We start from the raw sequence: 13,060 nt of genomic DNA on the forward strand, positions 1-13,060 counted from the left end.
CTGAACATAGATTGGACTAGGGCTGCAGTAAACAATTATTTTAGAAATGGAGTATTATAATCGATTAATCGAGTAATCTAATAAAAAAAATCATTAATAGACTGTTTTCCTTTATAAAAACTCATCAGACCCTCTACCATCAGTCCCCAACGCCTTTCGTTCCCCCCTGTGCGATTAGCCCAAGTGCATCAGTTCCACTATCCCCCAGTGCCATCAGCCCCCCCCTTGTGCCATCAGCCCCATTCCCCCAGTGCCATCAGCCCCCCCCTTGTGCCATCAGCTCCGTTCCCCCAGTGCCATCAGCTTTCCCCCCCTTGCTCCTCCTGATACCCGGAGTGCACAGCGTCATTGGTTGCTATGACGCTGTGCACTCCGGGCACCCGGCCTTAGTGGCACCAACTTACCTTTCCAGCAGGGGCGCGTCCGACACTCCATCGTTCCTCGCTGCTCTGCGCCTGACGTCACACAGCTCGTCTGGTCACAGCGTGCGTACGTCAGTGCAATGTGGGACCATGGATGTGCTGTGGAGTGTCCGGAGGCCCCATGCTGGAAAGGTGAGTATTCCGAGTGCAGCGGAAGACCACGGAGTGGGAGTAATAGCAAGCGCTTAACTCCTGCTCTGTGGTCATGTGACACAAATGAATCCTCGATGCATCGAGGATTTTTTTGTGTCGAATTACTCGATTTAGTCGAATACTCGTTTCAGCCCTAGATTGGGCCACAGCACGGACTGGAGCGCCATGGCCCTTTGTTCAGAAAAGGATCTATATTTATTAGTTTGCTGTTGTTGTTTTTTGGGCACAATATTCTTTCATCGTGACTTTTTATGCATTGCTTATCTACAAAGAAACATGATGAACATGCATCAGTGTTAGAACATAGCAATACTTTTAGTGATACATGGCGACTGGTAGGTTTAGAGGTAGCTCTTGAATCTACTGGGCTGGAAAGCGAAATCTCTAAGAAGACCCTACCACTTCCATTTATACTACTAGGGTCTTTGAGCTTTTGGACCCCTTTATATACCAGGGCCTGGATGCAACAGCTACTTCTCCATCTCCTTTTTTTTTCTAATATAGTTTACTATTCACTTTATTAAATTTAGATTTTAATATCTGTATAACCTCGGGTCTCACCTACCTCTATGAATACATGTGCCTAGATTCATTTTGGGCATGTGTACTTATTAAATTTAGAACATAATATTTGTAAAACACTGTCTCCCCTACCTACTACCTTCATCATTACACATGTTTAGATTCATTTTGGGCATATGCAGTTATTACATTTAGAATGTAATATCTGTATAACCCCAGGTCTCCCCTACTTCTATCAATACACATGTTTAGATTCATTTTGGGCATTGTTTACTATGCACTTATTACATTTAGAATGCAATATCTGGATAACCTCAGGTCTTCACTACCTCTATCAATATGTGTGTTTAGATTCATCTCGGGCATGTGCGCTTACTAAAGGGAATCTGTCACCAGGTTCTTAGACTATGATACATGACTACTACTGCAGATAAGGAATCCTTTTTTTATTTTTGTAGCCCCCCCCCCCCCCCCTTTCCTCGCTGTCAACACTCAAAGCTGCACTGAAACACATGGTCAGAACTGATGTGCATGCTCACACAAGTCCTCTCCATTATGTTAGCACCGCGCAGCAGTCCCGAATGTGTATTTTAGCACAGCTTTGAGAGCAGACAGCAGGAAAATGGAAGGGGGGTGGGATGCAGTAAAAAAATAAAATAAATTGTGATCTGGACTTCTTACCTGTATTACTGGACTTAACTGTCCAAGATCAGTGACACATTCCCTTCATATTTAGAATGTAATATCTATATAACCTCAGGTCTCACCTTCTATCAATACATGTGTTTAGATTCATTTTGGGCATTGTTTACTATGCAATTATTGATATTTAATATATAACCTCATGCACTTAATAAATACAAAATGTAGTATCTGGATAACCTCAAATCTCCCCTTCTTCTATCAATATAATTGTTTAGATTCATTTTGGGCATCAACAACTTTCTTTTAAACAGCACTGTAAGTTACTTTGCAGATTAAATAAATGTGGCAGGAAAAACTAGACCGGAGAACAATACAGCACATGTGTAGAAAACTGGTTGATCAAGTTGAACAGGATTGGGCGGTACGGCCCGGATCTCCGGTCATTATATAAAATAGTAATAGGAACATAAATTGCAGTTAAACATTTTTAGAGAGTATGTAAAGCTAATGATAACTTTGTTTAGGTAGTTTCACATATCCGGCAGTCTGCTGGAGTTCTCTGGAACCGGCACTGCCAGATGTTACAAGGATGCTCAAAGGCCCCATTAACTATAATGGAGTCCAGCAGAGATTTTACACCGGAACAGCCTACCGGAAGTGTGAAAGATGCTATAAAATATATATTATATACACATACACACACATATATATTGGAATTAGACAAACTAATGCAAGATACAGAAATTATATATGCTTTTATGAAAGCTACAGTAACTAAGGGCCGTCCACACATCACTGAATGCTGGCAATCTGCACTGTACCGTACAAGCAGAGGGGATGATATAAGAAATCTCATCTACAGGCTGCTTAAAATATCTTCAACATAAAATGACCTACGGTACGGATTTGAAATCTGCGGCTTGTCCAAATATGTTCACGGTGGACTTATTTTTCAATGGAGATGCGATTCCCCTCACCCATTTCTGGCAAAAACTGCATATGAGGGCTCATGCACACAAGTGTGCCCTCCAGTTCTGTGCAAATTGTGGTCTCCAATGCACGGGCACCGTCTTGTATGGCTGGCCCAGACGGATCCAGACCCATTCAACTTGAATGGGTCTGCGATCCATCCGCCCCGCAAAAATAGAACAAGTTCCGTGCCTCCGTTTTGCACCACACCTTCGGAATTGTGGACCCAAGTGAATGGGTTCGCATCCACGATGCAGTGCGCAAACAGCCTGTTTGTGGGACACAATATGGGCACCGTCCAACAACGGTCGTGTTCAATAGCCCTGATGCATTTTTTTTGTCATAGGTTTTGCTTCTTTTTTTTTTTGCTGTGAATCCACAGGGGATTTGTCTGTTGTATTTTCTGTCCATGTGGGAGTGACTCCTCTTTATCTAAAACTAGCATTACCTTACTGCTACCATGATTTTACTTGTATTCCCTCCAATGACAGTTAAAGGGGTTGTCTGGTTGAGAAAACACATTTTTGGATATAGGATTAAAGTTTAGTAGGGGGGGGCGACGACGACACCAGCTTCTTATTATCCAGAACAGAGATGGGTAACTAGACCCAAAACAGCCATATATGCCATGGAAAGCCCACGGATTTCAGTGGGAATTGTGTAATGATTCATTTAGACTGTGGTGGCGCTGCAGGGAATTGAACATTTGCTGCTCGGTTGCCCCATTTGCTGAAGTGAGAGCACCCCTTTAATATTGTGGTTCAATTCTAACAAAATAGTATTGTCCAGATCACGTCATCACTGAAATCTAAACAACGAAATCAACAACGAGTAAATATGAGTCATAGGTCCGATGACATGCTTGATGACCATTTCCAGTGACAGCCAGCAGAGTTATGAATGTAGATCTGGACTATGAAATGAGCTGTAACCTAAAATCAATACAACATAAGTCATGGAATTTATTTGCAAAGTTACTCAACTATTGACCCAGGTTATATCTTTATATCAACTGATATTCTTATGTGGACATGCCCTTTCAGGAAGTCTGATCAATGAATGATGTAAGAATAGTTTATGTTCTACCTTGGTAAAAGGTCAAAGAACCACCCCCGTAATGCAATAAGGGCCGCTCAAAAATACTTTTCTCATAGCGTTTTGCTATGCAAGAAGATAAAGCTAAATTTTGACATAAAATACTATTTCCAACTCTATAAACACTAAATTGGAAAAAAAAGTTTTATTCAGGGCTGAAACTGTTGACCTAAGGTACAATATACGCAATAAAGTTGCGGTTGAGGACTTATACAAATCAAAGAGATCTCCAATTGTCACCTTACTACTTTGAGTCCTCGAGGAGGTTTAGTACAGAGGACTATATCTAATGACTGCCTATATAATGTACATCACATGCCACTCATTGACATCATTAATACATAACACAGACATCATATCTATGCGTTATCTGACCTCTAGATAACAATGTGACGCACATTTTTTCAAATCTGTAAATATTAATAAAACATATTACACTATTTGTAAAAGCCAGATGATTGATTGCACGTCACTAGAATACAGCATGTGCAACATGACACTATGGCCAGACGTATCACACCTTAGTAACCATCACATTGACCACTTTGTGTTGTGTGTAGTAACAAGGCCAACACCCCAAGTGTAAGCAGCCCAACTATACGGAGGCACGGTGGGTTTTGCTTTGTTTTTAGTAAGGCTAGTTTCACACTAGCGGCAAGGAACTCCGGCAGGCTGTTCCGGCGGGTGAACAGCCTGTCGGATCTATGTGCCCGCGGACTACCGCTCCAGTCCTATTGACTATAAAAGCCTGATGGAGTTCCTTGCCACTAGTGTGAAACCTGGAAACCAAGACTCAAAAGAAAAGTCTCAGGAAGATGTTATATCCTAGATACAACCCAATCCAACCACCCCTGTTATTTACATACATTAAGGGCTCATGCACACGAACGTATTTTCTTTCCGCGTCCGTTCCGTTTTTTGTTTTTTTTCGCGGACCGTATGCGGAACCATTTATTTCAATGGGTCTGCAAAAAAACGGAAGCTACTCCGTGTGCCTTCCGTTTCCGTATGTCCGTTCCGCCAAAAAATAGAACATGTCCTATTATTGTCCGCATTACAAACAAGGATAGTACTGTTCTATTAGGGGCCGGCTATTCTGTTTCGCAAAATACATATGGTCGTGTGCATGAGCCCTAATACTACACCAACTTTAGAATAATACATGGAATTGATTTGTATAGTAAAAAAAGAAAATGATTACAGTTTATAGCCATAATTTCCACGTCAGATGGCTATACATGTTAAACAGCTGTCAGCTAGGTCCGCATCTGATCCGGACCTATGCGTGACCCCTAAGGTCGATCCCATGTCAGGAACCTCCTGTTAATTTCTAGAAATGCCCGACATTGGAAAGGGCCACCGCCAATCCAAACAAAATGAGAATGTCACTCCAGCCAAGAAGCTACCAGTATGTCCCCTGATAATCGGACGATGCCCGTCTACAGTTCTTTCGAGGCAAGTGGTATAATCTTCACAACCCTTACTGACAGGATGGAGCCTGTGAATAGACTCCCTCCCAAGGAATTTCCCTGTGATGTGATTCACAGGTCATCTCTGGACAATTTTGGCTAAGGCCCCGTGCACACAAACGTATCCGTTTCGCGTTCGTATGCCGCCTTTTCATACGCCGTTTTATTTGCGGACCCTTTTCAATGAGTCCATGGCCTCGATTTCATGGGCAAAGTCTGTCTTTCCATGGAACAGACAAACGGATGTGGAAAGCACATAGAATAACTGCATCATCCATCTGTTTGAACACTATTAGGGCTCATGCACACGAACGTATGCCCTGGAGCTGCATTCATCGTACGCACAGGAGCGCACAGCATCATAGTAACCTATGATGCTGTGCGCTCCCATGCACACGATGTATGCCGCTTCGGGAAATATGGCCCGCTCACGGACCGTATGTCTCGGATGGCATACGGTCATGTGCATGAGCCCTAATAGTGTTCAAACAGATGGATGATGCAGTTATTCTATGTGCTTTCCACATCCGTTTGTCTGTTCCATGGAAAGACAGACTTTGCCCATGAAATCGAGGCCATGGACTCATTAAAAAGGGTCCGCAAATAAAACGGCGTATGAAAAGGCGGCATACGAACGCGAAACGGATACGTTTGTGTGCATGGGGCCTTAGGTCTCGTTCACATTTCTATTTTTCACTGATGTGTGCTATCAGCATTTTCCAAGGACAGCGTTGATTTAAACGTGTCTGTTCACATTTCAGTATTTTTTTTTTACTGACCATGGAAAAAAATAAAAAATCACGGACACATGCACTACTTTGATCAGTGATGCGGACCAAGCACGCCCATTGAAGTCTATGGATCCGTGAAAATCACTGACAACACGAATGGCATCTGTGGTGCGTCCGTTTTTCACTGAATACTAAGAGATTCTGTGGAAATTGATTTTCAGCTGAGCAACTTACAGATGACAAACGAATGGTAAAAACGGAAACCGGGACCAACCACGGATCCTTCACGAATGGAATATGTGACATGGAAATGTGAACGAGGCCTTACAGGGCACACATGTTCACTTCCCACATTAAATAACTAAAACATAATAAATAACCTTAGTATTAGACCTCATCTACATGACTGTGGTTTGGGTCCATATCCGATCCGCATTTTTTTTTTAGGGTCGGGTGCGGACCCATTCACTTCAATGGGGCCGCAAAAAATAGAACATGTCCTATCCTTGTCTGTGATACGGACAAGAATAGGACTGCTCTACTGAGGGCCGGAGGTTACGTTCCACAAAATGCAGAACGCACGTAGCCGGCATCCATAATTTGCGGACCGCAAAACGGACACGGTCGCGTGCATGACGCCTTATAGTGAGGAACAACAACCATATGCTATTGGTCCCTGTGGATTTTAACGACAATATAATAAAAAGCTAATTAAAAAAGAAAAACCTCTGCCAAAAAACACAGCAATGAGTTCATGTTGGAGACACCATGCTGGTCAAGCCCTCGGTTTTTAGAAAACGGCAGCATGACAAGTAAAGAATATTCACTGTTCAGATAGGCAAATGGAAAGATCAAGCGCAGGCTTATTCAAATAGGACCACGCATCATTTCAAAGTCAAACCTGCAGTAGGAAAAAAAAAAAACATTCTGCTCTCAGCACAGACATTAATATTTTACTAAAGCAGATTGGCTCTAGGCTATAAATGTACACGGAGCAGTGAAGCAGGTGCCAGGACGACACCCAGCCCTGTCATATATCACATATCCGCACTGGGTCCATAGTACCATGGAAGGAGAATGAATGGAGGACTCCCCATTCCAGTCCTTTCAGAGAGCAGAACCTCAATACCCCTGCTGCAGGGAACACTAGTCCAATGCGTAGACCATGTTCAGGGCTCATGCACACAAACCGCAGATTGCGGTACACAATGCACCGGCACTGTTCGTGTGCACGCAGTTTGCGGATGTGGACCCATTCAGTTGAATGCAATACGGTCCACGCTGCCCAAAAACAATAGGACATGCATTTTTAGGCTACATTCACTTTTTTAAATTAACGCGGGCCCCTTCAACTTTATGGGGGCTGTTATTCGCCGTCTAAAAAAAAAAGCGTTGTGTGGATAAACCCATAGACTACGTTGTGTAAATGTAGCCTTAAAAAGTAACACAAAAGCAGGTTCTAATCTACTTGGGATAGATGTTTAGGAGCTAGGATTGAGCGAACTTGTGTTTCAAGTTCGGCATATCTAAGAATTCCGTTATGGATTCCGCCACCACGGACTGTGGTCCGTGGTAGCGGAATCCATAACAGAATTCTTAGGTAACCCAAACCTTGTACAGCGAACCTGAAACACAAGTTCGCTCCCCCCTATTAGGAGCCTATTAGGTTTCATTCACACGTCCACAAAAGGAGTCCGCATCCATTGCGCAATTTTTCAGAACAGGTGCAGACCCATTCATTTTTAATGGGGCCGGAACGTGCTGTCCGCATCCGCACTTCCGTTTCGCAAAAAAATTAGAATGTGTCCTATTCTTGTCCGCAATAAAGGCATTTTCTATGAGAGTGCCAGTGATGTGCGGTCCGCAAAATGTGGAACGCACATTGCTGGTGTCTGTGTTTTGCGGATCCGCCAAACACATACGGACGTGTGAATGGACCCTTATCCATACACCAGCAGTTGCTCTACTACTATATGTGCACTTAGAGGGTAAAGCCTCACATTTACCATACAGATGTATAAGGCAGCAGATAAGAAAAGAAATAAAGGCAGAGAAGTTTCCTTACCTCTCAGGACCAGCAGCACCTGTCCACCGTGCAGGCAAGAAGAGAGAAGCGACCTGAAGAGCTGCACACAGGATGGGGCAATGAGTCACTGGCAGACCCTCCCTTCTCACATTACACATGGCTACAGGGAGTGGCTCTTACATCAGGAGGCTGGGATGGAGGGGAGGCTGACAAGCAGCTTTCAGGCAGGTCACTATCTTCAGGAATGCTAAAATCGAATGCTCATGCATGCTGTGGAACAGGCTCACTGACATACAAGAAACGTGACGTGCCTCTTCGTGTGCCGTATATTAGGACGCCTTCACGCGCTGCGGAGTTTGTTGCAGAAATTTGCACTTAATATCAGTTCCATTCATTTGAACGGGGAGGCAAGCACATGGACTTCTGCAAGCCCCATTGAGGTGAATGGAACGGACTGACGTTCTGCAACAAAATCCACTGTGTGTAAAGGCACCCTTAAGCCTTAGGACTCATGCACACGTATGTATTTTGCTGTCCACAAAAAATGCGGATGACGTCCGTGTGACTTTTTTTTTGCGGATCCATTGTAAAAATGCCTATACTTGTCCCCAAAATGGAGAAGAATAGGACATGTTTTATCTTTTTGCGCAACAGCCATGCAGACATACGGAAACAGAATGCACACGGAGTCATTTCAGCTTTTTTTTTGCGACCACGTGACTGCCGTATATAGTGCGGACCCGTTCACTTGCGTTCCCCATACGTGGACAGAAAATCCACTGAAGCACTCCATAGTGCTTCCGTGCCTCCGTTCCGCACCATACCTTCCGGATTGCAGACCCGTTCAAGTGAAGGGGTCTGCATGCATGAAGCGGTGCACAAACGCTGGTGCCCATATATTGCGGAGCTGCTGTTTGCAGGCCACAATACGGGCATCGGTCAACGACAGCCATGTGCATGAGCCCTAAATGCAAATAATTTATTAAGAAGCACAGGTCTCCTAATAGGCCTCATGCACACAACTGTAAAACACAGATGCGTGATCCGTGTGCTTTCCGCATCCACATGTCCGTTCCATAAAAGTCAGAACATGTCCTATTCTTGTCCGTTTTGCAGACAAGGACAGGCATTGTTACAATGGATCCCCCAAAAATACAGATGCAAAACGGACGTCGCACGGATGCGATCCATTTTTTCTGCAGATCCGGGTTTTGCGGACCGCAAACTGCACACGGTCTTGTGCATGAGCCCTTAATCTGTCAGGCTATGGAAAGCCACACCACCTCCCCACTCACTTTTTAGAAAACGGGAAATGGACAAAAATTGGTAATTTTTACACAAATTAGGCACCAAAATGTACTGCTTTTACAGGCAGTTTTCGGTTGTATAGCCGCTGATAAATACCCTTCTGTCCACATCTCTTTAGTCTGGAGTCATACTGGTTTTGGTGGGATTAATTGACTCTCAAAGGTCCTGTTTGCACTATATTATTATCTTCTGCTGGAGGTTTACATCAGGATCTCCATATGTATACCTCTGGGTGAAGGCACCAATGTATATACCGTATTCCACTATACCACCCATAGGACTTGGCCATGGAATAGCGTAGTCTACTGTCCTATTCCATACAGTGAAAAAAAAAGGATCTCACCATACACCATTTCAGCATGTGCCAGCATGAACCCTCTTTTGACATATGCCATGTAAATGTGGCCCTATGGTATACACTGGGAGCCTTCTCCAGAGCGTGTAACTATACAATGGTGGAAATATTTCAGATATATTTCATTGTGGCGAATACTGGGTTATCGAACATGTCATGTATTTCAATTGCAGAAAACTCCCAACGTTGAGGGCTCATGCACACAAACATATTTTCCGTTCTGTTCCAAAAAATTACGGACAAGGTTAAGACTGTTCCTTTAGAGGCCGGCCGCTCCATTATGTAAAATGCACACGGCTGGTATTGGTGTTTTGCAGAGCCATAATTTGCAGACCGTAAAACATCCGAAGGCCGTGTGCATGAGGCCTTACAGAGAGGTAATCATGTCCTGGGCTGGGATGGCAGAAGAAGCATTTGGATGTCAGTTAAAATGGCCCGAGGTTATTTCTACACCCAGATCCTGAATATACTTCTCCTCATCTGACGGCTTACAAAAGCAGGTGTGGAAAACTCCTTGGAAACTACAATGTCCTAAGCACATGACTGCAATGCAGAAAACACAACTGCCTACTTTTTGGGCTCATTCACACGAACGTGTGCTGTCCGTTGCCGTATTGCGGCCCGCATTTGCAATACACGGGCACCGTTCCGTGTGCATTCAATGGGTCCGCAAATCCGGAGATGCGGAACGGAACACTACGGAAGCACTACGGAGTGCTTCCTGGGGTTTCGTTCTGTGCCTCTGCACCGCAAAAAGATAGAACATGCTCAATCTTTTTGCAGAATGGACGGATCGCGGACCCATTCAAGTGAATGGGTCCGCGATCCCCATGCGCGGATGGGCCACGGTCGGTGCCCGTGCATTGCGGACCGCAATTTGCGATCCACAGCACGGGCACGGGCTTCACACGGCAGTTTGCGAACCGTAAAAAACAGAACGGTCATGTGCATGAGGCCTTAGGCTGAGTTCACACTTCAGTTATTTGATAAGATATTTCCATCAGTTATTGTGAGCCAAAACCAGTAGTGAAGCCTCCACAGAGATCAGGTGTAATGGAAAGATCTGCACCTGTTGGGTGTTTTTGACCCGCACCTAGGGGGTCATTTACTAATCTGAAATACGCATCATTTTATTCGGTTGGGTCGCGAGTTGAAGGGTGATTTAGCGGTTTGGGAGGGGTTTTTGAGGGATTTTAATGGTGGGGCATTGGTTATGGGTGATGCGGTGGACAGTTTTGATTTTGATTTATATTCGGACGCTGCAGGGGTGGGGGGCGGGATTTGGAGTGCACTGCGATGGCCAGTGGTGTGCGGGGAAATGGTCTGAGTCCCAGGGACTGGGTTAGGAACGTGGCGTTGTTGGAGCTGTTTCCGATGGTGCTTGCGGTGGTGCTCTGGAGGGATAGGTTCAGAAATCGAAAAGTTTGTTTTCATTGCAATAACCTGGGGGTGGTGTAGGCGATCAACGGTTTGACTGCTTTGTCTCCTCCAGTAGTTAGGTTATTGCAGCATTTAGTGTTATGTTGTTTAGCGCTTAACGCTTGGATTGTGGCTGTACATGTGCCGGGGGTTGATAATGGGGTGGCTGACACTCTTTCTCGTTTGCAGTGGGAGCGTTTTCGGCAGCTGGCCTCGGAAGCGGAGGCAGACGGGCTAGTGTGTCCGGAGTTTCTTTGGGAGCTCTTGGAGGTACAGTAGCGGGGGTTTTGAGGGAGTCTCTGAGCGCTGGCACTTGGGTGGCCTACGGTAAGGCATGGAGGGATTGTGAGCTGTGGTGCGCTGAGTTGGGAGTGAGCATTGATGAGGGTGAGATTCCGTTATTATTGTTCTTGGGGAATGTGGCGGAAAAAGGATGGTCAGTAGCGCAGGTGAATCGGGTTATGGCAGGTTTGGCGTTCGGTTTTAAATTGAGGGGCCTCCCGGATGTTGCGAAAACCTTTTTGGTAAAACAGGTATTGAAAGTATGTAGAAGGGGTAAGCGAGTGGCTGATAGTAGGAGGCCGGTTTTGTTTGCGTTATTGTTGCAGATAGGTGTGCAGGTGGGTTCGCTTTGCAGATCAGTGAGTGAAGTGCGGTTCTTTAGCTTTTTTCGGGGCTTTCTGTTTGGGGGAACTAGTGTGTTCCAGTGTACGTAGTGCGGGAGGGTTGTGTGGGGAAGATGTGGACTTGTATGGTGACAGAGTGGTGGTGAGGATACGTGTATCTATAACGGACAGGGAGGGCAGAGGTTGTAGCGTGACATTGTTTGAGGTTCCCGAGTGTTTGTTATGTCCGGTACGCTGCTTAAGAGAATACAAGTCGGGGGTGAGTTTTGGGGAGGGAGGACCCCTGCTAAGGCACGAAGACGGGTTGTTTTTGTCACGATTCCAGTTTGTGGCGGTTTTAAAAAAATGTTTGGGTGCGTTAGGGATGGACTCTAGGGATTTTACGGGTTATTCCTTCCGGATTGGGGCGGCAACAGAGGCGGCCAGGTTGGGGTTGAGTGAGGAAGTGATTAAGAGAATAGGGAGGTGGGAATCTTCGCGTTTTAAATCATATGTTTGTTTGGGAGGGTGTTGATTGGGGAAGCTTTTATTAATTTGTTTTTGTTTTGTGTTACAGGTGTGGTTTTGGTGTGGATTCTTGGCCACTCTTTTGTTTTTTGGGGGCGATTCGGGCTGACGTGCGACCAAAAGGGCGGCAGCTGGGTTTCGGTAGGGATGACGCGGTGATACGGTGGCTCGGGTGTAGGGGTATGTTATGGGGGAGCGTGTTGAGGGAAGTGCACCGTTTTCCACGGTTGTATCGGGCCCCCGACATCTTAGTGTTTCATGTCGGGGGTAATGATTTGGGAGTCAGGCCTTGCAGGGAGTTGATTAAAGATATAAAGTTCGACCTTTTGAGATTGTGGTCCATGTTTCCGGGTCTGGTAACAGTATGGTCGGATATAGTGGCCCGTAAGACTTGGAGGGAAACACGCTCGGTGGAACGCCTTAATAAGGCCAGAGTGAAGGTGAATAGGGCGATTGGGAGGTTTATGGCACGTAATGTGGCGGTGGCGGTCAGACATACTGATTTAAAGTCGGGGAGTGGAGGATTCTGGAGAGCGGATGGGGTTCATTTGAATGCGGTGGGCATTGATTTGTGGGCCCTGGGTTTGCAGGGAGCGATTGAACGTGTGTTACGGTTGTGGAGGAACGCGCAGGCTTGAGGGAGGAGTTAGGGTTCAAGCTGCGCGTCGTTGGCGTAGGAGATCCTAGAAGCTGGTGGTATATGACGGTATTGGAAATGGGAGGGCCTCAGAATGTACATGTATATTCACACCTGTACATTCTGACAATAGCCTCATGGATCTGTATTAACTACCGTGGGGGGACAAAACAGAC

At 45.3% G+C, this 13,060-nt stretch overlaps 1 protein-coding gene across 1 annotated transcript in view; it reads right to left on the bottom strand.

Annotated features, from left to right (window-relative positions):
• The window catches only part of ELOVL7 (ELOVL fatty acid elongase 7), a 44,053-nt gene extending 35,909 nt beyond the window's left edge, over nt 1-8,144 (bottom strand). Inside the window, exon 1 of the mRNA XM_040420171.1 lies at nt 8,072-8,144. The gene's annotated coding sequence lies outside the window, so the exon portion shown is untranslated. The remainder of the gene's footprint in view (nt 1-8,071) is intronic.
• Nucleotides 8,145-13,060: the final 4,916 nt, after the last annotated feature.

The sequence above is a fragment of the Bufo bufo genome, chromosome 2 (assembly GCF_905171765.1).
Source record: "Bufo bufo chromosome 2, aBufBuf1.1, whole genome shotgun sequence".
NCBI classification, from domain to species: domain Eukaryota; kingdom Metazoa; phylum Chordata; class Amphibia; order Anura; family Bufonidae; genus Bufo; species Bufo bufo.